At 51.6% G+C, this 25,538-nt stretch overlaps 9 non-coding genes across 9 annotated transcripts; all 9 read left to right on the top strand.

The window, feature by feature from the left end:
• Window positions 1-3,013: 3,013 nt before the first annotated feature.
• trnat-ugu (transfer RNA threonine (anticodon UGU)) lies at window positions 3,014-3,086 on the top strand. The gene has a single exon. It is a non-coding gene; the product is annotated as a tRNA-Thr (tRNA).
• A 2,104-nt stretch (window positions 3,087-5,190) lies between these two features.
• On the top strand, window positions 5,191-5,263 carry trnat-ugu (transfer RNA threonine (anticodon UGU)). The gene has a single exon. It is a non-coding gene; the product is annotated as a tRNA-Thr (tRNA).
• An 877-nt stretch (window positions 5,264-6,140) lies between these two features.
• trnai-aau (transfer RNA isoleucine (anticodon AAU)) lies at window positions 6,141-6,212 on the top strand. The gene has a single exon. It is a non-coding gene; the product is annotated as a tRNA-Ile (tRNA).
• Window positions 6,213-10,780: 4,568 nt separating this feature from the next.
• Window positions 10,781-10,853, top strand: trnat-agu (transfer RNA threonine (anticodon AGU)). Its single transcript has one exon. It is a non-coding gene; the product is annotated as a tRNA-Thr (tRNA).
• Window positions 10,854-11,524: 671 nt separating this feature from the next.
• On the top strand, window positions 11,525-11,597 carry trnat-ugu (transfer RNA threonine (anticodon UGU)). The gene has a single exon. It is a non-coding gene; the product is annotated as a tRNA-Thr (tRNA).
• Window positions 11,598-17,764: 6,167 nt separating this feature from the next.
• On the top strand, window positions 17,765-17,837 carry trnai-aau (transfer RNA isoleucine (anticodon AAU)). Its single transcript has one exon. It is a non-coding gene; the product is annotated as a tRNA-Ile (tRNA).
• A 4,091-nt stretch (window positions 17,838-21,928) lies between these two features.
• On the top strand, window positions 21,929-22,001 carry trnai-aau (transfer RNA isoleucine (anticodon AAU)). The gene has a single exon. It is a non-coding gene; the product is annotated as a tRNA-Ile (tRNA).
• Window positions 22,002-22,771: 770 nt separating this feature from the next.
• On the top strand, window positions 22,772-22,844 carry trnat-agu (transfer RNA threonine (anticodon AGU)). The gene has a single exon. It is a non-coding gene; the product is annotated as a tRNA-Thr (tRNA).
• Window positions 22,845-23,511: 667 nt separating this feature from the next.
• Window positions 23,512-23,584, top strand: trnat-ugu (transfer RNA threonine (anticodon UGU)). Its single transcript has one exon. It is a non-coding gene; the product is annotated as a tRNA-Thr (tRNA).
• The last annotated feature ends 1,954 nt before the right edge of the window (window positions 23,585-25,538 follow it).

The raw sequence follows: 25,538 nt of genomic DNA, 5'->3' as shown, positions 1-25,538 counted from the left end.
CTGACTGCTCGACTCCCGCTGGCCTTTATAGGCCTCTCGCCGACCCCGGACTCGCGCTGCTCCGAGCTCCCGCCTCCTCGACTGACTGCTCGACTCCCGCTGGCCTTTATAGGCCTCTCACCGACCCCGGACTCACGCTGCTCCGAGCTCCCGCCTCCTCGACTGACTGCTCCGAGCTCCCGCTGGCCTTTATAGGCCTCTCACCGACCCCGGACTCGCGCTGCTCCGAGCTCCCGCCTCCTCGACTGACTGCTCGAACTGCTCGACTCCCGCTGGCCTTTATAGGCCTCTCGCCGACCCCGGACTCGCGCTGCTCCGAGCTCCCGCCTCCTCGACTGACTGCTCGAACTGCTCGACTCCCGCTGGCCTTTATAGGCCTCTCGCCGACCCCGGACTCACGCTGCTCCGAGCTCCCGCCTCCTCGACTGACTGCTCCGAGCTCCCGCTGGCCTTTATAGGCCTCTCGCCGACCCCGGACTCGCGCTGCTCCGAGCTCCCGCCTCCTCGACTGACTGCTCCGAGCTCCCGCTGGCCTTTATAGGCCTCTCGCCGACCCCGGACTCGCGCTGCTCCAAGCTCCCGCCTCCTCGACTGACTGCTCCGAGCTCCCGCTGGCCTTTATAGGCCTCTCGCCGACCCCGGACTCGCGCTGCTCCGAGCTCCCGCCTCCTCGACTGACTGCTCGAACTGCTCTCTCCTCCGCCCTGTCTCCCTATCCCCTTCCCCTCCCACTCTCTTTCCCCTACCCCCTCTCTCTCACTTCTTCCACTCTCTCTCTCTCCCCTTTCCCTCTCTCTCCCCTTCCCCTCTCTCTCCCCTTCGCCACTCTCTCCCCTTCCCCCTCTCTCTCACTCCTTCCACTCTCTCTTTTCCCTTTCCCTCTCTTTCCTGCTCCTTCCCCTGTCTTTCCCATAGCAGGTGGCTCCATAGCTCAGGGGTTAGAGCACTGGTCTGATAAACCAGTGGTCGTGGGTTCAAATCTCAGTAGGGCTCACTCAAAATTAGCTCAGTATTTAAATTCACCCTCAATTAACAAGGAATTTAATTATAAATGTTAAACAGCTCCAATACTGTCCCTGGAACAACAGGCTCCCCTCTCCTCCTTGTTGTGTCTCTTACACACTCTCTCCCTTTTCTCCGTCTCTTGCTCATTTCCCTCTCCTCTCTTGCCACACTCTGTATCCTCTCCCCTTCCCCCTCTCTCACACTTCTTTCGACATTCTGCCCAATATAAACTGTGGGTGATCCAAAACTCGGCTGCTCTGTGTCCTAACTCGCACCGAGTCCCGCTCACCCATCACCCCCTGTGCTCGCTGCCCCGTGTCCAAACTCGCACCAAGTCCCACTCACCCATCACCCCCTGTGCTCACTGCCCCGTGTCCAAACTCGCACCAAGTCCCGCTCACCCATCACCCCCTGTGCTCACTGCCCCGTGTCCTAACTCGCACCGAGTCCCGCTCACCCATCACCCCCTGTGCTCGCTGCCCCGTGTCCAAACTCGCACCAAGTCCCGCTCACCCACTGCCCCGTGTCCTAACTCGCACCGAGTCCCACTCACCCATCACCCACTGTGCTCACTGCCCCGTGTCCTAACTCGCACCGGGTCCCACTCACCCATCACCCACTGTGCTCCCTGCCACGTGTCCTAACTCACACCCAGTCCCACTCACCCATCACCCACTGTGCTCGGTGACCTATATTGGCTTCCGGTTAAGCAACACCTCGATTTCAAAATTCTCATCCTTGTTTCCAAATCCCTCCATGGCCCTCGCCCCTCCCTATCTCTGTAATCTCCTCCAGCCCCTACACCCCTCCCTATCTCTAACCTCTCCCAGCCCCAACACCCCTCCCTCTCTCTGTAACCTCCTCCAGCCCCGACACCCCTCCCTATCTCTGTAACCTCCTCCAGCCCCACAACCCCCCGAGATGTCTGCACTCCTCTAATTCTGCCCTCCTGACCATGCCTGATTATAATCGCTCCACCATCGGTGGCCATGCCTTCTGTTGCCTGGGCCCCAAGCTCTGGAACTCCCTCCCTAAACCTCTCGACCTCTCTTTCCTCCTTCAAGACATTCCTTAAAACCTCCCTCCGTCCCCTGCGCTAATTTCTACTTTTCTGGCTCGGTGTCAAATTTTTATCCCATAATCCTCCTGTGGAGCACCTTGGGACGTTTCACTACGTTAAAGGCGCTATATAAATATACATTATTGTTGGTGTTCCCTCTGTCTCTCCTCTTCCCCGTCTCTCTCTCACTCCTTCCCCTCACTCTCCACTTCCCTCTCTCTCACTCCTTCCTCTCACTCTCCCCGTCTCTCTCTCTCACTCCTTCCCCTCACTCTCCTCTTCCCTCTCTCTCACTCCTTCCCCTCACTCTCCCCTTTCCTCTCTCTCTCACTCCTTCCCCTCACTCTCCCCTTCCCACTCTCTCACTCCTTCCCCTCACTCTCCCCTTCCCTCTCTCTTCCTCTAATAGAGCCCCACCTAGTGACCTATCGATGTAATACCAACTAATGACACACTCATCTCTCTCTCCATCTCCCTCTCTCTCTCTCTCTCCCCTTTCCCCTCTCACTCGCTCCTTTCCTCTCCCTGTCCCTTTCCCCCTCTTTCTCCACTCCCCCACTCTCCGCTCCTCTCTCTCCACTCACTCCTCAATCTCTCTCCTCCCTCTCTCTCTCTCTCTCTCTCCTTTCCCTTCTGACTTTCCCCTTGCCCCTCTCTGACCCCTTCCGGCTCGAGACACAGTGAGCGACAGAGAGAAAGTGATAGAGAGACAGAGAGAGAGAGACAGAGACAGAGAGAGAAAGAGAGATTGAGGCAGAGTATGACTGAGTTGCCTTGGGATGTTTTACTACGTGAAAGACCCGATATATCGATGTTTGAGAGGTGAATATTGAAGAGACGGAGGCAGGAGTCTGGGGGATGAGACATCATCTGAGCGTTTCACTGACCCCTCCTCATTCTTCAAACACACAACAATAACTGGGGAATGACCCACAGCCCAGAGCAGGTGGCTCCATAGCTCAGGGGTTAGAGCACTGGTCTTGTAAACCAGGGGTTGTGGGTTCAAATCTCACTGGGGCCTTTTCTAAATTAGCTCAGTATTTAAATTCACTGTCAATTAACAAGAGCTTTAATTATAAATATTAAACAACTCCGAGACCAACCCTGGAACAACAGGCTCCCTCACTGTCTCTCCATCTGCCTTTGCCATTTTACATCTTTTTACCCCTCTCTCCCTTTTCCGCTATCTCACTGTGATATAGTCACAGAGCACAAGCACACACAGCTTCCAACATGTTACGCTGCTCTCTCAGAAGCCTCCGGAAATCTGCCTGGTTCTGTTTATTATTAACTATGCAGTTGCAGTACACAATACGTCCACATCCACAGAGTGGAGCTATAAACATTACAAGCTTACAGACATTACACTTCTCCCTCCTCAATGAAGAAGTTATTATAACAAACATCATACATAATTTTCATGTTTATACATAACACAGGATATAAACTTATTCTTTTTTCCATATTTACAAATTTAACTTTACCACTTGTTTTCTGTTTCGAAGAGGATTCCTTCCTTCTCGAACAGAACCTTCCAAACATGGTGTCGATTTCACACTCATTCGAGGCTCATCCTGAAGAACGTTTTCCTCACGGAATTTCCTTGATTTTCATTTGAACTCACTCTAACGTCAGGCTCTTTGTTTTCCTGACTCGGACTCAGACTTTCATTCTGATTCTCTCCTGGATTTGTTTCCAGTACATTGGATTTAGGATTTGCTACTGGTGTATCAAAACTATCTGATAAGTCAGAAATAATTGAATCATTCCCACCTTCAACTCCTTCCATGTCTGTACGTAAAATATGATCAATATGAACAAACCTAACCTGTCCATTATCAAACATCTTTACCAAATATGTGCGAGGACCACATATCTTCACCACTCTTCCTGGTAACCACTTTAAACATTTATGGTGATGGTTCTTCACTCTCACCTTCTGGTTCAATTTCACACTTCTCTCTTTTACTCTACCTCTATCATGCTTCTCTTTCTGTCTTAATTGTGTCTCTTCTACGGACTGTGCCAAATTTGGCTTTAACAACGAGAATCTGGTTCGTGGCTGTCGTTTGAGAAACAACTCTGTTGGTGTTCGACCAGTAGTTGTATGAGGAGTATTTCAATATGGAATCAAAAAATTAACCAATTAGTGATCCAATGACAATTGTCGTTTCCTTGGATTTGGATCTAACATTTGTTTTATGAGGACACGTTTTACAATTTGTACAGTGTGTTCTGCTGCACCATTCGAAGCAGGATGGTATGGTGGAACCTTGGTATGTTTCACACCATTTTTGCTCGTGAATTGTGCAAATTCTTCTGAACGAAATTGTGGTCCATTATCTGAAACAATTTCTTCAGGGAGGCCAAATGAAGAAAATAATTTTCGTAAAATGTCCACTGTTTTACTTGTTGTTATTTTCCACATTGGAAACACCTCAACCCACTTCGAATGGCTATCAATCACAATGAACAATTGTTGTCCTTCTAACTCAGCAAAATCAATATGTAGCCTTTGCCACACCCTGGGAGTCGGTGCATTTCTAATTGCATCCAGCTTTCCCATGGTTGGATGTAAACCATCTTTGTCTACTCTGTACCCTAAGTACTCCACTGAGTTTTTAAATAACTCACACTTACGAGCAGACACGCGCACTCTGTGCTTCTCAAGCCTTTTGAGGACTTCATTCAATATGTTATTGTGAATTTGTCTATTTGATGCTGAAATTCGTATGTCATCTAAATAACATACTAACCCTTCAATACCTTGCAAAATCTGGTTCATCACCCCTTGGAATATGGCAGGGGCGGAAGACACTCCAAACGGTAGCCTATTAAATTGATTTCGGCATAGATGAGTATTTATAGTCAAACATGACTTGGACTCCTCATCTCATTCAAGCTGGAAATCACGCAATTTGTCGATGTACAGCGACTCCGCTATTACACTCACGGATGCACCCGTGTCAATTTCCATTGATATCTCTCACTCCATCCACTCTCTCTCCCCTTCCCCCCATTCCCCACTCTCTCTCTCCCCTTCCCCCTCTCTCTCACTCCTTGCACTCTCTCTTTTCCCTTCCCCTCTCTTTCCTGTTCCTTCCCCTGTCTTTCACAGAGTAGGTGGCTCCATAGCTCAGGGGTTGGAGCACTGGTCTTGTAAACCAGGGGTCGTGGGTTCAAATCTCACTGGGGCCTACTCAAAATTAGCTCAGTATTTCAATTAACAAGGGCTTTAATTATAAATATTAAACAGCTCCAAGACCGACTCTGCAACAACAGGCTCCCTTCCCCCTCTCCTCTTCTTGATTCTCTTTCCCCTTCCAAATCTCTTTCTCCCTTCTTCATCACGACCTGTTCTATATCTTTTTCCCGCTATCTCGCTTTCCCCGTCTCTCACTCATTCCCCTCTCCCCCCTTCCCTTGCCTCACCCTCTCACTCCTCTTGCTCTCCCCTTCCCTCTCTACTTTCATTCTTTCCCCACTCCTTCCTCTCTCTCCTTCCTCGTCTATCTTACTTCTCTCCCTAACCCCTCTGTCCGCTAACCACTCCTTCCCCCTCTCTCCCCTTCCCTCTCTCACTCCTTCCACTCTCTCCCCACCATTCCAGACACTCTCTCCACTTACCCCCTCTTCCCTCTCCCTTCCCCTCACTCTTCCTACCTGTCTCCCCTTCCCTCTCTCTCACTCCTTCCCCTCTCTCTCCCCTTCCCCTCTCTCTCTCCTCTCTCTCTCTCCCCTTCCCTGATACGTCCTTACTGCACAGTATAAATGCACACGAGGCCCATGCTTGAGAGAAGGTCAGTCTGTGACCTGTCCTTTATTCCACAGCACTCAAGTGATGGAAGTGGGTGGAGCTTCCACTTTTATACCTGAAGATCCAGGTTAGGAGTGTCTCCCACAAGTTCACCCCCTTGTGGTCAATGTTCTCATAGTGTACAACTTTGGTCAGATGAGACATGGGTTAAAATGCTGGTTGAATAAATGACAATTCCCCTCTCTCTTCCTCCTTGCACTCTCTCTTTTCCCTTCCCCTCTCTTTCCTGCTCCTTCCCCTGTCTTTCTCAGAGCAGGTGGCTCCATAGCTCAGGGGTTAGAGCACTGGTCCAATAAACCAGGGTTGTGAGTTCAAATCTTACTGGGGCCTACTCAAAATTAGTTCAGTATTTAAGTGCACTGTCAATTAACAAGGGCTTAAATTATAAATATTAAACAGCTCTGAGACCGACCCTTGAAAAACAGGCTTCTCTCTACCCTTCCAAACCTCTCTCTTCCTTCCCCATCACAATCTGTTCTGCATCTTTTTACCCTCTCTCCTGCTATCTCTCTTTCCCCATCTCTCACTCCTTCCCCTCTCTCCCCTTTTCCACTCTCTCCCCTCCCTCTCTCTCCCCTTCCCCCTCTCTCTCACTCCTTCCCCACTCTCTCTCTCCCCTTCCCCTCCCTCTCTCTCCCCTTCCCCCTCTCTCTCACTCCTTCCACTCTCTCTTTTCCCTTCCCCTCTCTTTCCTGCTCCTTCCCGTGTTTTTCCAAAAACAGGTGGCTCTGTAGCTCAGGGGGTTAGAGAGCTGGCATTGTAAACCAGTGGTCGTGAGTTCAAATCTCACTAGAACGAAATCAAAATTAGCTCAATATTTAAATTCACTGTCAATTAACAAGGGCTGTAATTAGCAAAATATAGAAAATAGGTGCAGGAGTAGGCAATTTGGCCCTTCTAACCTGCACCACCATTCAATGAGTTCATGGCTGAACATGCAACTTTAGTATCCCATTCCTGCTTTCTCACCATACCCCTTTATGCCCTGAGTAATAAGGACTTCATCTAACTCCTTTTTGAATATATTCAGTGAACTTGCCTCAACAGCTTTCTGTGGTGGAGAATTCCACAGGTTCACCACTCTCTGGGTGAAGAAGTTTCTCCTCATCTTGGTCTGAAATGGCTTACCCCTTATCCTTGGACTGTGACCCCTGGTTCTGGACTTCCCCAACATCAGGAACATTCTTTCTGCATCTAACCTGTCTAACCCGTCAGAATTTTAAACGTTTCTATGAGGTCGCCTCTCATTCTTCTGAACTCCAGTGAATACAAGCCCAGTTGATCCAATCTTTCTTGATAGGTCAGTCCCGCCATCCCGGGAATCAGTCTGGTGAACCTTCGCTGCACTCCCTCAATAGCAAGAATGTCCTTCCTCAGGTTCGGAGACCAAAACTGTACACAATACTCCAGGTGTGGCCTCACCAAGACCCTGTACAACTGTAGCAACACCTCCCTGCCCCTGTACTCAAATCCCCTCGCTATGAAGGCCAACATGCCATTTGCTTTCTTAACCGCCTGCTGTACCTGCATGCCAACCTTCAATGACTGATGTACCATGACACCCAGGTCTCTTTGCACCTCCCCTTTTCCTAATCTGTCACCATTCAAATAATAGTTTGTTTCTCTGTTTTTACCACCAAAGTGGATAACCTCACATTTATCCACATTATACTTCATCTGCCATGCATTTGCCCACTCACCTAACCTATCCAAGTCGCTCTGCAGCCTCATAGCATCCTCCTCGCAGCTCACACTGCCACCCAACTTAGTGTCATCTGCAAATTTGGGGAGACTACATTTAATCCCCTCGTCTAAATCATTAATGTACAATGTAAACAGTGGGACCCCAGCACAGAATCTTGCGGTACCCCACTAGTCACTGCCTGCCATTCTGAAAAGTACCCATTTACTCCTACTCTTTGCTTCCTGTCTGACAACCAGTTCTCAATCCACGTCAGCACACTACCCCCAATCCCATGTGCTTTAACTTTGCACATTAATCTCTTGTGTGGGACCTTGTCGAAAGCCTTCTGAAAGTCCAAATTTACCACATCAACTGGTTCTCCCTTGTCCACTCTGCTAGAAACATCCTCAAAAAATTCCAGAAGATTTGTCAAGCATGATTTCCCTTTCACAAATCCATGCTGACTTGGACCTATCATATCACCTCTTTCCAAATGCACTGCTATGACATCCTTAATCATTGATTCCATCATTTTACCCACTACCGATGTCAGGCTGACCGGTCTATAATTCCCTGTTTTCTCTCTCCCTCCTTTTTTAAAAAGTGGGGTTACATTGGCTACCCTCCACTCCATAGGAACTGATCCAGAGTCAATGGAATGTTGGAAAATGACTGTCAATGCATCCACTATTTCCAAGGCCACCTCCTTAAGTACTCTGGGATGCAGTCCATCAGGCCCTGGGGATTTATCGACCTTCAGTTTCCCCAACACAATTTCCCGACTAATAAGGATTTCCCTCAGTTCCTCCTCCTTACTAGACCCTCCGACCCCTTTTATATCCGGAAGGTTGTTTGTGTCCTCCTCAGTGAATACCGAACCAAAGTACTTGTTCAATTGGTCCGCCATTTCTTTGTTCCCCGTTATGACTTCCCCTGATTCTGACTGCAGGGGACCTACGTTTGTCTTTACTAACCTTTTTCTCTTTACATACCTATAGAAACTTTTGCAATCCGCCTTAATGTTCCCTGCCCTAATCAAACCCTTTGTCCTCCTCTGCTGAGTTCTAAATTTCTCCCAGTCCCCGGGTTCGATGCTATTTCTGGCCAATTTGTATGCCACTTCCTTGGCTTTAATACTATCCCTGATTTCCCTTGATAGCCACGGTTGAGCCACCTTCCCTTTTTTATTTTTACGCCAGACAGGAATGTACAATTGTTGTAGTTCATCCATGCGGTCTCTAAATGTCTGCCATTGCCCATCCACAGTCAACCCCTTCAGTATCATTCGCCAATCTATCCTAGCCAATTCACGCCTCATACCTTCAAAGTTACCCTTCTTTAAGTTCTGGACCATGGTCTCTGAATTAACTGTTTCATTCTCCATCCTAATGCAGAATTTCATCATATTATGGTCACTCTTCCCCAACGGGCCTCGCACAACGAGATTTCTAATTAATCCTCTCTCATTACACAACACCCAGTCTAAGATGGCCTCCCCCCTAGTTGGTTCCTCGACATATTGGTCTAAAAAACCATCCCTTATGCACTCCAGGAAATTCTCCTCCACCGTATTGCTTCCAGTTTGGTTAACCCAATCTATGTGCATATTAAAGTCACCCATTATAACTGCTGCACCTTTATTGCACGCACCCCTAATTTCATGTTTGATGCCCTCCCCAACATCACTACTACTGTTTGAAGTCTGTACACAACTCCCACTAACGTTTTTTGCCCTTTGATGTTCTGCAGCTCTACCCATATAAATTCCACATCATCCAAGCTAATGTCCTTCTGAACTATTGCCTTAATTTGCTCCTTAACCAGCAATGCTACCCCACCTCCTTTTCCTTTTATTCTATCTTTCCTGAATGTTGAATACCCCTGGATGTTGAGTTCCCAGCCCTGATCATCCTGGAGCCACATCTCCGTAATCCCAATCACATCATATTTGTTAACATCTATTTGCACAGTTAATTCATCCACCTTATTGTGGATACTCCTTGCATTAAGACACAAAGCCTTCAGGCTTGTTTTTTTAACACCCTTGGTCCTTTTAGAATTTTGCTGTACAGTGGCCCTCTTTGTTCTTTGCCTTGGGTTTCTCTGCCCTCCACTTTTCCTCATCTCCTTTCTGTCTTTTGCTTTTGCCTCCTTTTTGATTCCCTCTGTCTCCCTGCATTGGTTCCCATCCCCCTGCCATATTAGTTTAACTCCTCCCCAACAGCACTAGCAAACACTTCCCCTAGGACATTGGTTCCGGTAATTATAAATATTAAACAGCTCTGAGACCGACCCTGGAATTACAGCTCCCCTCTCCTCTTCTCATCCTGGTTTACTCTCTCTCCCACATTAAAAATCTCTCTTTCCCTTCCCCATCATGACCCATTCTGCATCTTTTTTTCACTCATTCTTCTTTCTTATCCTCTCTCCTTCCCGTCTCTCCCTCCTTCCCCTCCCTGTTCTCACCACCCCTCTCTCTCCTTCCCCTCCCTCTCTTTCCCCTTCCCCTCTCTCTCTTTCCCTTTCCTCGCTCTCCCCTTCCCCTCTCACTCTCCCTCTTTCCCCTCTCTCTCCTCTCTCCCCTTCCCTCTCGACTTTCATTCTCTCCCCACTCCTTCCCCTCCTCTCTCCCCTTCCCCTCTCTCCCCTTCCCTCTCTACTTTCATTCTCTCCCCACTCCTTCCCCTTCTCTCCCCTTCCCCTCTCTCCCTTTCCCCCTCGAGAGACACACAGAGAGAAAGTGAGAGTGTGTGAGAGAGACAGAGAGAGTGAGAAAGTGTTGTGTGTGCAATAACTCAACAGACAGATTACTGTAAACTCCGAACAGGTACACACCTGGCTCTACTTTATTAGGGCCCAAAGTGATTACATTACAAGATGGCTGGCCTTTTATACCTAGGCCACACACGCGTGTGTACAGCCCAATGACCTCCGACAGTGGCCCCACCTGGTGGCTAGTAACCCCAAGCACACATACATGACAGAAAGAGACAGAGAGACAGAGAGACAGAGAGATTGGGACAGAGTGTGACTGAGTTGCCTTGCGATGTTTTACTACGTGAAAGACCCGATATATCGATGTTGAGAGGCGAATATTGAAGAGACGGAGGCAGGAGTCTGGGGGATGAGACACAATCTGAGCATTTCACTGACCCCTCCTCATTCTTCAAACACACAGCACTAACTGGGGAATGACCCACAGCCCAGGGCAGGTGGTTCCATAGCTCAGGGGTTAGAGCACTGGTCTAGTAAACCAGGGGTCGTGAGTTCAAATCTCACTGGGGCCTACTCAAAATTAGCTCAGTAATTAAATTCACTGTCAATTAACAAGGGCTTTAATTATAAATATTAAACAGCTCTGAGATTGATCCTGCAACGACAGGCTCCCCTCACACCTTTCCCTGTCCCTTTGCTTTCCAGATCACGACCAGCTCTACATTTTTTTTTTAACTCCTCTCTCACTTTCCAGCGATCTCATTTTCTCCATCTCTCTCTCCCCTTCCCCTCTCTCTCTCCCCTTCCCCTCTCTCTCCTTCTGCTCCCTCCCCTCACTCCTCACTCTCCCTCTTTTGCCTTTCTCTTCAGATTCTCCCCTTCTCACTCCCTCTCTCTCCCCTTCCTTTCTCTCTCCCCTGCCTCCTCCCTCTCTCGACTTCCCATCTCACTCCCCTCCCCCTCTCGCGCTCTCCCATTCCGCTCTCTCCCATTCCCCTCTGGCTGACTCCTTCCCCCTCTCTCTCCCATTCCCTCTCCCACTCATTCCCTCTCTCCCTCCTTTTACAACTTCCAAGCACGAATCTCTCTCACAGAGCAGACACAGACACGATGGGCTGAATGGCCCTCCTTGTGTGCTGTAAGATTCTGTGAATGTTCAGGGATGAATCACCAAGAATGATTATTCGGGCCCCACCTCCTTGTTAACAATAGTAAGATGTAAACAGGAGCTGATGTTACAGGTGGCTCCATAGCTCAGGGGTTAGAGCACTGGTCTTGTAAATCAGGGGTCGTGGGTTCAAATCTCACTGGGGCCTACTCAATTTTGGCTTCTGTTACTGAATTGACCGTCAATCGACGACAGGCCGACACCATCAACAGGAACCACTCACTCTGCACTTTACAATCTGCCCACAGCACTTTCACTTCCCACCCCCAGTCTGTATCCCACCTTTTCCACATCCAGTCTCAGAGACACCGATATATCATTGACTCATAGAAACTTACAGCAGGGAAGGAGACCATTTCGGCCCATCGTGTCCACACCAGCCGACCAAGAGCTATCTGCTGGGCAGGGCCACATAGTCCGCATGTCCCAGACACGAGACTCCCCAAAGCAAGCGCTCTACTCGGAACTCCTTCACGGCAAGCGAGCCAAAGGTGGGCAGAGGGAACGTTACAAGGGACACCCCTCAAAGCCTCCCTGATAAAGTGCAACATCCCCACCGACACCTGGGAGTCCCTGGCCAAAGACCAGTCCCGCCCGAAGTGGAGGAAGTGCATCCGGGAGGGCGCTGAGCACCTCGAGTCTCGTCGCCGAGAGCGTGCAGAGACCAAGCGCAGGCAGCGGAAGGAGCGTGCGGCAAACCAGTCCCACCCTCCCCTTCCCTCAACGTCTATCTGTCCCACCTGTGACAGGGACTGTGGTTCCCGTATTGGGCTGTTCAGTCACCTCAGGACTCATGTTTCGAGTGGGAGCAAGTCTTCCTCGATTCCGAGGGACTGCCGATGATGATGATATGATCCCAGCCTGATCCCACTTTCCAGCTCTCGGTCCGTAGCCCTGTAGCTTACGGCACTTCAAGTGCACATCCAAGTACCTTTTAAATGTGGTGAGGGTTTCTGCCTCTACCACCCTTTCAGGCCGTGAGTTCCAGACCCCCACCATCCTCTGGGTGAAGGAATAGAGGTCTCCCCTCAGCCTCCTCTGTTCCAAAGAAAACAACCCCAGCCGATCCAATCTTCCCTCGTCGCTAAAATTCTCCAGTCCCGCCAACATCCTGGTAAATCTCCTCTGCACCCTCTCCAGTGCAATCACATCCTTCCTGTGATATCCTGACATTTCCCAGTTCCTGCCTTCGCTGGTTTTAGGCTCAAGATGCGGCAATGGACACAAGATGATCCAGTTGGGATTTTCCACAAATAATGAATCCCACGGCCACATCGGTTTGACCCTCGGAGGGCACTCTGTAAATTCACCAAATTTATTAAATGCACACCTTACCCCCGCCCTGTGGTTATGCTCGAACTGTACACAACACTGGTTAGGCCACAGCTGGAGTACTGCGTGCAGTTCTGGTCACCACATTACAGGAAGGATGTGATTGCACTGGAGAGGGTGCAGAGGAGATTTACCAGGATGTTGCCGGGACTGGAAAACTTTAGCCATGAGGAAAGATTGGATAGGCTGGGGTTGTTTTCCTGGGAACAGAGGAGGCTGAGGGAAGATTTAATTGAGGTGTATAAAATTATGAGGGGCCTGGATAGAGTGGATAGGAAGGACCTATTTCCCCTTCGCAGAGGCGTCAATAACCAGGGGGCACAGATTTAAATTAATTGGGGGGAGGTTTAGAGGGGATTTGAGGGGAAATGTCTTCACCCAGAGGGTGGTGGGGGTCTGGAACTCACGGCCTGAAAGGGTGGTAGAGGCAGAAACTCTCACCACATTTAAAAAGTACTTGGATGTACACTTGGAGTGTCATAACCTACAGGGCTACGGACCGAGAGCTGGAAAGTGGGATTAGGCTGGGTAGCTCTTGGTCGGCCGGTGTGGATACGATGGGCCGGAATGTCCTCCTTCCATGCTGTAAATGTTTATGATTCACTGATTCTCTCTCTCACTCCTTCCCACATTCTACCCGTCGTAAACTAGAGGTGATCCAAAACTCGGCTGCCCCATGTCCTAACTCGCACCGAGTCCCACTCACCCATCACCCCCTGTGCTCGCTGCCCCCGTGTCCTAACTCGCACCCAGTCCTGCTCACCCATCACCCCCTGTGCTCGCTGCCCCCGTGTCCTAACTCGCACCGAGTCCCGCTCACCCATCACCCCCTGTGCTCACTGACCCATGTCCTAACTCGCACCAAGTCCTGCTCACCCATCACCCCCTGTGCTCACTGACCCATGTCCTAACTCACACCTAGTCCCGCTCACCCATCACCCCCTGTGCTCACTGACACCGTATCCTAACTCGCACCGAGTCCCACTCACCCATCACCCCCTGTGCTCACTGCCCCGTGTCCTAACTCGCACCGAGTCCCGCTCACCCATCTCCCCCTGTGCTCGCTGCCCCGTGTCCTAACTCGCTCCCAGTCCCACTCACCCATCACCCCCTGTGCTCGCTGCCCCCGTGTCCTAACTCAAACCGAGTCCCGCTCACTCATCACCCCCTGTGCTCGCTTACCCCGTGTCCTAACTCACGCCCAGTCCCGCTCACCCATCACCCCCTGTGCTCACTGCCCCCGTGTCCTAACTCGCACCGAGTCCCGCTCACCCATCTCCCCCTGTGCTCGCTGCCCCGTGTCCTAACTCGCTCCCAGTCCCACTTACCCATCACCCCCTGTGCTCGCTGACCTACATTGGCTCCCGGTTAAGCAACGCCTCGATTTCAAAATTCTCATCCTTGTTTACAAATCCCTCCATGGCCCCTACACCCCTCCCTATCTCTGTAACCTCCTCCAGCCTGACACCCCTCACTATCTCTGGAATTCCCTCCAGCCCCACAACCCCCCGAGATGTCTGCACTCCTCTAATTCTGCCCTCCTGACCATCCCTGATTATAATCGCTCCACCATCGGTGGCCGGGCCTTCTGTTGCCTGAGCCCCAAGCTCTGGAACTCCCTCCCTAAAACTCTCCGCCTCTCTACCTCTCTTTCCTCCTTGAAGACTCTCCTTAAAACCGACCTCTTCACCTGCGCTAATTTCTACTTTTGTGGTTCGGTGTCAAATTTTTATCCCATAATCCTCTTGTGGAGCACCTTGGGACGTTTCACTACGTTAAAGGCGCTATATAAATATACATCATTGTTGTTGTTCCCTCTGTCTCTCCTCTTCCCCGTCTCTCTCTCACTCCTTCCCCTCACTCACCCCTTCCCTCTCTCTCACTCCTTCCCCTCACTCTCCCCTTCCCTCTCTCTCACTCCTTCCCCTCACTCTCCCCGTCTCTCTCTCTCACTCCATCCCCTCACTCTCCCCTTCCCTCTCTCTCATTCCTTCCCCTCACTCTCCCCTTCCCTCTCTCTCATTCCTTCCTCTCATTCTCCCCTTCCCTCTCTCCCACTCCTTCCCCTCACTCTCCCCTTCCTTCTCTCTCACAACTTCCCTTCACTCTCCCCTTCCCTCTCTCTCACTCCTTCCCCTCACTCTCCCCTTCCCTCTCTCTCACTCCTTCCCCTCACTCACCCCTTCCCTCTCTCTCACTCCTTTCCTTCACTCACCTCTTCCCTCTCTCTCACTCCTTCCTCTCACTCTCCCCTTCCCTCTCTCTCACTCCTTCCCCTCACTCTCCCCTTCCCTCTCTCTCACTCCTTCCTCTCACTCTCCCTTTCCCTCTCTCCCACTCCTTCCCCTCACTCTCCCCTTCCCTCTCTCTCACTCCTTCCCCTCACTCGCCTCTTCCCTCTCTCTCACTCCTTCCTCTCATTCTCCCCTTCCCTCTCTCTCACTCCTTCCCCTCACTCGCCTCTTCCCTCTCTCTCACTCCTTCCTCTCATTCTCCCCTTCCCTCTCTCTCACTCCTTCACCTCACTCTCCCCTTCCCTCTCTCTTCCTCTAATAGACCCCCACCTAGTGGACTATCGATGTAATAACAACTACTGACACGCTCCTCTCTCTCTCCATCTCTCTGTCTCTCTCTCTCTCTCTCTCGCCTTCCCCCCTCACTCACTCCTTCCCTCTCCCTGTTCCTTTCCCCCACTTTCTCCCCTTCCCACTCTCCGCTCCTCTCTCTCCACTCACTCCTCAATCTCTCCCCTCCCTCTCTCTCTCTCTCTCTCTCCCTTCCCTTCTGACTTTCCCCTTCCCCCTCTCTAACCCCTTCCGGCTCGAGAGACAGTGAGCGACAGAGAGAAAGTGATAGAGAGACAGAGAGAGAGACTGAAAAAGAGAGAGAAACAGAGAGAGCGTGAGTGAGAGAGAGAGAGAGAGAGACAGAGAGACAAAGTGATTGAGAGACAGAGAGAGAGTGAGAAAGAAAGACAGAGAGAGAGAGACTGAGAAAGATACACAGAGGCACAGAGAGACTGAGAGAGACAGAGAGATTGGGACAGAGTGTGACTGAGTTGCCTTGGGATGTTTTACTACGTGAAAGACCCGATATATCGATGTTGAGAGGCGAATATTGAAGAGACGGAGGCAGGAGTCTGGGGGATGAGACACAATCTGAGCGTTTCACTGACCCCTCCTCATTCTTCAAACACACAGCACTAACTGGGGAATAACCCACAACCCAGGGCAGGTGGTTCCATAGCTCAGGGGTTAGAGCACTGGTTGAATAAACCAAGGGTTGTGAGTTCAAATCTCACTAGAGCCTATCCAAGATTAGCTCAGTATCTAATTTCATAAAGTTCATTAAAAAGGACTTTATTTATAAATATTACACAGCTCTGAGTCCAATCATGAAACAACAAGCTCCCCTCTTCTTTCACTTTCTCTCCATCCAAATCTCTCTCTGCCTTCCTCATTCAACAGCTTTTCCCGCTATCTCACTTTCCCTGTCCCTCACTCCATCCCTTCCCCCTCTCTCTCACTTCTTCCGACATTCTACCCAATGTCAACTCGAGGTGATCCAAAACCTGGCGGCCCCGTGTCCTAACTTGCACTGAGTCCCACTCACCCATCACCCCCTGTGCTCACTGCCCCGTGTCCTAACTCACACCGAGTCCCACTCACCCATCACCCCCTGTGCTCGCTGCCCCCGTGTCCTAACTCGCACCCAGTCCCGCTCACCCATCACCCTCTGTGCTCACTGACCCGTGTCCTAACTCGCACCAGTCCCGCTCACCCATCACCCCCTGTGCTCGCTGCCCCGTGTCCTAACTCACACCCAGTCCCACTCACCCATCACCCCCTGTGCTCGCTGCCCCCGTGTCCTAACTCGCACTGAGTCCTGCTCACCCATCACCCCCTGTGCTCGCTGACCTCCATTGGCTCCCGGTTAAGCAACGCCTCGATTTCAAAATTCTCATCCTTGTTTACAAATCCCTCCATGGCCCTCGCCCCTCACTACTCCCTATCTCAGTAACCTCCTCCAGCACTACACCCCTCCCTATCTCTGTAACCTCCTCCAGCCCCTACACCCTTCCCTATCTCTGTAACCTCCTCCAGCACTACACCCCTCCCTATCTCTGTAACCTCCTCCAGCCCCTACACCCTTCCCTATCTCTGTAACCTCCTCCAGCCCCTACACCCCTCTCTATCTCTGTAACCTCCTCCAGCCCCTACACCCCTCCCTATCTCTGTAATCTCCTCCAGCCCCACAGCCCCCCGAGATGTCTGCACTCCTCTAATTCTGCCCTCCTGACCATCCCTGATTATAATCGCTCCACCATCGGTGGCCGGGCCTTCTGTTGCCTGGGCCCCAAGCTCTGGAACTCCCTCCCTAAACCTCTCCGCCTCTCTACCTCTCTTTCCTCACACGCTTCTTAAAACCGACCTCTTCGCCTGCGCTAATTTCTACTTTTGTGGATCGGTGTCAAATTTTTGTCCCATAATCCTCCTGTGGAGCACCTTGGGACATTTCACTACGTTAAAGGCGCTATATAAATATACATTATTGTTGGTGTTCCCTCTGTCTCTCCTCTTCCCCGTCTCTCTCTCACTCCTTCCCCTCACTCTCCCCTTCCCTCTCTCTCACTCCTTCCCCTCACTCTCCCCTTCCCCGTCTCTCTCTCACTCCTTCCCCCACTCTCCCCTTCCCTCTCTCTCACTCCATCCCCTCACTCTCCCCTTCCCGCTCTCTCACTCCTTCCCCTCACTCTCCCCTTCCCGCTCTCTCATTCCTTTATCTCACTCTCCTCTCCCCTCTCTCTCACTCCTTCCCCTCACTCTCCCCTTCCTTCTCTCTCACTCCTTTCCTTCACTCACCTCTTCCCTCTCTCTGGCAGGAGTCTGGGGGATGAGACACAATCTGAGCGTTTCACTGACCCCTCCTCATTCTTCAAACACACAGCACTAACTGGGGAATGACCCACACCCCAGCGCAGGTGGCTCCATAGCTCAGGGGTTAGAGCACTGGTCTAATAAACCAGGGGTCGTGAGTTCAAATCTCACTGGTGCCTACTCAAAATTAGCTCAGTGTTTCAATGCAGTGTCAATTAACAAGGGCTTTAATTATAAATATTAACAACAGGCTCCCCTCACAACCTTCTCTCGATCTCTGCCTGACATGTTTTACATCTTTTTTCTGCAATCTCGCTTTTCCCGTCTCTCACATTCCCATCTCTCACCCTCTTCCGTCCCCCACTCTCCCCTGCCCTCTCTTCCCTCCCCTCCCTCCTCTCTCTTTTCCCTTTTTTTTCAGATTCTCCCATTCTCCCTCTCTCTCCCCTTCCTTTCTCTCTCTCCTCTGTCTCCTCCCTCTCACCTCTTCCCTTCTCTCTCTCCCCTTCCCCTCCCTCTCTCGCCTTCCCCTCCCTCTCTCGCCTTCCATCTCTTTCTCTCCCCTTCCGCTCTCTCCTTTTCCCCTCTCTCACTCCTTTCCTCTCTCTCTATCTCTCTCCTTCCCCTCTCTCTGCCCCTCCCTCTCTTTCCCCTCCCCCTCTCTCTCTCCCCTTCCGCTCTCTCTTCCTCCCTGTCTCCCATTTCCAACTCTCTCTCACTCCTTCCTACCTCTCTCCCTTTCCCACTATCTCGCTTTCCCCGTCTCTCACGGTGATATATTCACAGAGCACAGCACACACAGCTCCTAACAAGGCAGGCAGCGATCTCGGAAGCCTCCGGAAATCTGCCTGGTTCTGTTGAATTATTAACTCTGCAGTTGCAGTACACAATATGTCCACATCCACCGTGTGGAGCGACAAACATTACAAGCTTACAGACATTACACTCACTCATTCCCCTCTCTAACCCTCTCCCCTCACTGTTTCTCCTTCCCCCTCTCTCCGCTTTTCACTCTCCGCTTCCCTCTCCTTCCTCCCTCTCTTTCGTCCCCTCCCTCCCCTCCCTCCTCTCTCTCTCTCTCTTTTCCATTTCTTTTCAGATTTCCCCCTTCTCCCTCTCTCTCCCCTTCACCACCCGCTTTTTCCCCTTTCCCCTCTATCACTCCTTCCACCTCTCTCACACTCCTTCCACTCTCTCTTTCCCCTTCCCCTCTCTTTCCCACTCCTTCCCTGCTCTATCTCTCCCCTTCCCCTCCCGCTCTTTCACATTCCCAACTTTCTCTTTTCCCTTCCCCTCTCTTTACCTCTCCTTCCCCACTCTCTCTCTCCCCTTCCCCTCTCTCGCTCTCTACATCCCCTCTCTCCCCTTCCCTCTCTACTTTCATTCTCTCACTCCTTCTCCCCTCTCTTCTTCCTCCTCTATCTTCCCTCTCTCTCCCCTTCCCCTTCCCTCCCTCCCCTCCTCTCTCTCTCTCTCTCTTCTCCCTTCCTTTTCAGATTCCCCCCTTCTCCCTGGTGTGAATGGTTTTGATCCTGGCCCAATTGCTAGACGGATGTTTCTAATCGCCCTCACCTTACGAAAGTTCTGTACCCGGGGATTATTATTCAGAGTGTAAATGGAATGAGTTACAGACAGGAAAGCCTCGGTGAAACACCGTTACTGATATTTATTAGGTCTAACATACACTGGGTAAAACATGCACTACTAAACGCAATCACTGTCTGTGTGGAGATTAATATCCAGGTTACAAACAACATACACACAGTACGGAACTGAGGACCGGTCCCATGCAGTCATTCCCTTGTTGCTACGGTGGATTCTAACTCCACCCCGTACAACGAATTACCTCATCACACAAGCCCCTTCCCCTGGCTCAACCAAACAAAGCTCCCTCCCCAGAATCGCCCCGAAAAAGCTTCACTTCTGAGAAAGAACCCTGAGCCGTTACACCTCACCTGGGCCACCTCTGGTTACTGGCTTGGGACACCCGCGACCATGTTCACCAGCACACACACAGTCGCTCTCGATCGCTCAGCTCAGCCGTGGGAAGTCACTGCCCTGGAGGTCGTACCCCGTGAGGGGTACGTGGTTCTCAGTCTCAGCGCCTTCTTCTGTCGAACTGTGGCTTCCCCCTCTGGTACGTCTTCTTGTTCCGTCGATCTCGGTGGAGCGAGAGCGAGAGGGAGCACGAGAACGGTGGAAAAGTGACTATCTTTATCGGAGTCGAGCTACCCCTATCTGTCCCACCAATCTTTTGTTTCGAAGCGCTCCGCTGCTTAGTCAGTGATGGGCCATCATCAGACCCACGTGTGTTCTGTGATTGGACGAATGGCCCTGAGTCTGGGACATATCTCGCTCGGTGTGTTGGGAAAAAACTGGCTCCTCTTCACCTGGCCAGGCTGTGGGTTCATTGTTCAGCTTCCCGTCTGAGACTGGAGATGGGAAGTGCTTTCGCGTTCGAGTGGCTTTCTAATCTGGTCACTGGCTTCACGTGAACGGGTGCCTCAGGTTCCTGAGCCCCTTTGTCAGTGGCCCCCCCCTTCCTTTTGCTGGGACTGGCGGGTGAACCTTTACATCCTGGGTTTTGTCACAGACAGCCGCCATGTGGTCTCCAGAGTTTTAACAAACCAGCGTTTTCACGTACCTGCACAGGGAGATCCCATCACAGGGAAAATACCCTCAGAGACAAACCCTACAAAGTCCACGCAATATTCTCGACTGAGTCCATTCTTTAACCAGAGACTTTGCGATCTCTTCACTCTCTCTCACCTTCCGCTCTCTCCCTCTCTTTCCCCTCCCCCTCTCTCTCTCCCCTTTCCCTCTCTTTCTCTCCCCTTCCCCCCTCTCCCCTTCCCTCTCTACATTCATTCCCTCTTCACACGTTCCCCTCTCTCTCCTTCCTCCTCTAACTTCCCTCTCTCTCCCCTCCCCCTCTTTCCACTACCCAATCTCTCCCCCTTCTCTCCGCTTACCCCATTGCCGTTTCACTCTCCCTTTCCCTCTCCCTTCCCCTCCGTCCGCTCTCTCGCTTTCTCTTCCCTTTCTTTTCAGATTCTCCACTTCTCCCTCTCTCTCCCCTTCCTTTCTCTCTCTGTCACCTCCCTCTCTCCCCTTCCCCTCTCTCTCACTCCTTCCCCCCTCTCTCACTGCTTCCCCTATCTCTCTCCCCTTCCCCTCTCTCTCACTCCTTCCCCCTCTCTCTCACTCCTTCCCCCACTCTCTCCCCTTCCCCTCTCTCTCACTCCTTCCCCCTCTCTCTCACTCCTTCCCCCTCTCTCTCACTCCTTTCCCCTTTCTCTCCCCTTCCCCTCTCTCTCGCTCCTTCCACCACTCTCTCCCCTTCCCCTCTCTCTCACTCCTTCCCCCTCGGTCTCCCCTTCCCCTCTCTCTCACTCCTTCCCCCCTCTCTCACTCCTTCCCCTATCTCTCTCCCCTCCCCCTCTCTCTCACTCCTTCCCTCTCTCTCTCACTCCTTCCCCCACTCTCTCCCCTTCCCCTCTCTCTCGCTCCTTCCACCACTCTCTCCCCTTCCGCTCTCTCTCACTCCTTCCCCCCTCTCTCTCCCCTTCCCCTCTCTCTCACTCCTTCCCCACTCTCTCACTGCTTTCCCTATCTCTCTCCCCTCCCCCTCTCTCTCACTCCTTCCCCCTCTCTCTCACTCCTTCCCCCACTCTCTCCCCTTCCCCCCTCTCTCCCCTCACCCTCTCTCTCACTCCTTCCCCCTCTCTCACCCCTCCCCCTCTCTCTCACTCCTTCCCCCTCTCTCTCACTCCTTCGCCTCTCTCTCACTCCTTCTCCCACTCTCTCACTCCTTCCCCCACTCTCTCCCCTTCCCCCTCTCTCTCACTTCTTCCCCCTCTCTCTCCCCTCCCCCTCTCTCTCTCCCCTTCCCCTCCCTCTCTCACTCCTTCCCCCTCTCTCTCACTCCTTCGCCTCTCTCTCACTCCTTCGCCTCTCTCTCACTCCTTCTCCCACTCTCTCACTCCTTCCCCCTCTCTCTCACTCCTTCGCCTCTCTCTCACTCCTTCTCCCACTCTCTCACTCCTTCCCCCACTCTCTCTCCCCTTCCACTCCCTCTCTCACTCCTTCCCCCACTCTCTCACTGCTTCCCCCACTCTCTCCCCTTCCCCCTCTCTCTCACTCCTTCCCCCACTCTCTCTCCCCTTCCCCTCCCTCTCTCACTCCTTCCCTCTCTCTCTCACGAATTCCACTCTCTCTTTTACCTTCCCCTTTCTTTCCTGCTCCTTCCCCTATCTTTTCCAAAGCAGTTTGCTCCATAGCTCAGGGGTTAGAGCACTGGTCTAATAAACCAGGGGTCGTGAGTTCAAATCTCACTGGGGCCGATTCAAAATTAGTTCTGTATTTAAATTTGCCGTCAATTAACAAGGGTTTTAATTATCGATATTAAAAAGCTCCGAGAGCGACCCTGGAACAACAGGTTCTCATCTCTCTCTCTCTCCCTTCCCCATCACGACCCGTTCTGCATCTTTTTACCCCTCTCTCTCTGTCCTGCTATCTCGCTTTCCCCCTCTCTCCCCTTCCCCTCTCTCCCCTTCCCTCTCTACTTTCATTCTCTCCCCACTCCTTCCCCTTCTCTCCCCTTCCCCTCTCTCCCTTTCCCCCTCGAGAGACACACAGAGAGAAAGTGAGAGTGTGTGAGAGAGACAGAGAGAGTGAGAAAGTGTTGTGTGTGCAATAACTCAACAGACAGATTACTGTCAACTCCGAACAGGTACACACCTGGCTCTACTTTATTAGGGCCCAAAGTGATTACTTTACAAGATGGCTGGCCTTTTATACCTGGGCCACACACGCGTGTGTACAGCCCAATGACCTCCGACAGTGGCCCCACCTGGTGGCTAGTAACCCCAAGCATACATACATGACAGAAAGAGAGAGACAGAGAGACAGAGAGACTGAGAGAGTGTGACTGAGTTGCCTTGGGATGTTTTACTACGTGAAAGACCCGATATATCGATGTTGAGAAGTGAATATTGAAGAGACGGAGGCAGGAGTCTGGGGGATGAGACACAATCTGAGCATTTCACTGACCCCTCCTCATTCTTCAAACACACAGCACTAACTGGGGAATGACCCATAGCCCAGGGCAGGTGGTTCCATAGCTCAGGGGTTAGAGCACTGGTCTAGTAAACCAGGGGTCGTGGGTTCAAATCTCACTGGGGCCTACTCAAAATTAGCTCAGTATTTAAATACAGTGTCAATTAACGAGGGCTTTAATTATAAATATTAACAACTCTGAGACTGACCCTCAAACAACAGGCCTCTGTCTTGCTGACACTCTCTCTGCTTTCCAGGTCACGATCCGCTCTGCATTTTTTTTTCCTGCAATCTCACTTTCTCCTTCTCTCACTCTTTCCCCTCTCTCTCCCCTTTCCCTCTCTCTCCCCTTTCCCTCTCTCTCCCCTTCCGCTCTCTCTCCCCTCCCTCCTCTCTCTCACTCTTTTGCCTTTCTTTTCAGATTCTCCCCTGCTCCCTCCCTCTCTCTTCCCTTCCTTTCTCTCTCCCCTGCCTCCTCCCTCTCTCGACTTCCCATCTCTCTCCCCTCCCCCTCTCGCTCTCCCCCGTTCCGCTCTCTCCCATTCCCCTCTGGCTGACTCCTTCCCCCTCTCTCTCCCATTCCCTCTCCCACTCATTCCCCTCTCTCCCTCCTTTTACAACTTCCAAGCACTAATCTCTCTCACAGAGCCGACACCGACACGATGGGCCGAATGGCCCTCCTTGTGTGCTGTAAGATTCTGTCAATGTTCAGGGATGAATCACCGAGAATGATTATTCGGGCCCCACCTCCTTGTTAACAATAGTAAGATGCAAACAGGAGCTGGTGTTACAGGTGGCTCCATAGCTCAGGGGTTAGAGCACTGGTCTTGTAAACCAGGGGTCGTGGGTTCAAATCTCACTGGGGCTTACTCAATTTTGGCTTCTGTTACTGAATTGACCGTCAATCGGCGACAGGCCGACATCATCAACAGGAACCACTCGCTCCGCACTTTATAATCTGCCCACAGCACTTTCACTTCCCACTCCCAGTCTGTATCCCACCTTTTCCACATCCAGTCTCAGAGACACCGATATATCATCAACTCATAGAAACTTACAGCAGGGAAGGAGACCATTTCGGCCCATCGTGTCCGCACCAGCCGACCAAGAGCTATCTGCTGGGCAGGGCCACATAGTCCGCATGTCCCAGACACGAGACTCCCAAAGCAAGCGCTCGACTCGGAACTCCTTCACGGCAAGCGATCCAAAGGTGGGCAGAGGAAACGTTACAAGGGACACCCCTCAAAGCCTCCCTGATAAAGTGCAACATCCCCACCGACACCTGGGAGACCCTGGGCCAAAGACCAGTCTGCCCGGAGTGGAGGAAGTGCATCTGGGAGGGCGCTGAGCACCTCGAGTCTCGTCGCCGAGAGCGTGCAGAGACCAAGCGCAGGCAGCGGAAGGAGCGTGCGGCAAACCTGTCCCACCCTCCCCTTCCCTCAACGTCTATCTGTCCCACCTGTGACAGGGACTGTGGTTCCCGTATTGGACTGTTCAGTCACCTAAGGACTCATGTTAAGAGTGGAAGCAAGTCTTCCTCGATTCCGAGGGACTGCCGATGATGATGATATGATCCCAGCCTGATCCCACTTTCCAGCTCTCGGTCCGTAGCCCTGTAGCTTACGGCACTTCAAGTGTACATCCAAGTACCTTTTAAATGTGGTGAGGGTTTCTGCCTCTACCACCCTTTCAGGCCGTGAGTTCCAGACCCCCACCACCCTCTGGGTGAAGGAATGGAGGTCTCCCCTCAGCCTCCTCTGTTCCAAAGAAAACAACCCCAGCCGATCCAATCTTTCCTCGTCGCTAAAATTCTCCAATCCCGCCAACATCCTGGTAAATCTCCTCTGCACCCTCTCCAGTGCAATCACATCCTTCCTGCGATATCCTGACATTTTAGGGAGAAAAAAATCTGGGAAACATAGAAACGTAGAAAATAGGTGCAGGAGTAGGCCATTCAGCCCTTCGAGCCTGCACCACCATTCAATAAGATCATGGCTGATCATTCACCTCAGTGCCCCATTCCTGCTTTCTCTCCATACCCCTTGATCCCTTTAGCCATAAGGGCCACATCTAACTCCCTCTTCAATATATCCAATGAACTGACCTCAACAACTCTCTGCGGCAGGGAATTCCACAGGTTAACAACTCTCTGGGTGAAGAAGTTTCTCCTCATCTCAGTCCTAAATGGCCTACCCCTTATCCTTAGACTGTGTCCCCTGGTTCTGGACTTCCCCAACATCGGGAACATTCTTCCCGCATCTAACCTGTCCTGTTCCGTCAGAATCTTATACGTTTCATCCTTCGAAACTCCAGTGTATAAAGGCCCATTGGGTCTCCCACAGGTGTGCCCCCTAGTGGCAAGTCTTACATATTGGTGACGTTTACATGTGTACACAACAATCACGACCCGTTCCACATCTTTTTATTCCTCTCTCACTTTCCCGCGATCTCGCTTTTCCCGTCTCTCACTCATTCCCCTCTCCCCCTTTCCCCTCCATCGCCTCACCCTCTTCCCGTCCCACTCTCTCCCCCTCCGACTCTGCCTTTCCACTCTCCCTCTCCCTCCTCCTTCTCCGCTCCCTTTCCTCCCCTCCCTCCTCTCTCTCTCTCCTTTCCCTTTCCTTTCAGATTCTCCCCTTCTCCCTCTCTCTCCCCTTCCCCCGCTCTACCCTCCCCCCTCGAGGGAAAGAGTGAGAAGGTGAGAGACAGAAAGAAGGAGACAGAGACAGAGAGACAGAGAGAAAGGGAGACAAAGCCAGAGTGTGACTGAGTTGCCTTGAGATGTTTTACTACGTGAAAGACCCGATATATTGATGTTGAGA

The sequence above is a fragment of the Pristiophorus japonicus genome, unplaced genomic scaffold (assembly GCF_044704955.1).
Source record: "Pristiophorus japonicus isolate sPriJap1 unplaced genomic scaffold, sPriJap1.hap1 HAP1_SCAFFOLD_288, whole genome shotgun sequence".
In the NCBI taxonomy this organism is placed as follows: domain Eukaryota; kingdom Metazoa; phylum Chordata; class Chondrichthyes; family Pristiophoridae; genus Pristiophorus; species Pristiophorus japonicus.
The sequence above is the reverse complement of the archived record's forward strand: the minus strand, read 5'-3'. Positions and strand labels throughout refer to the sequence as shown.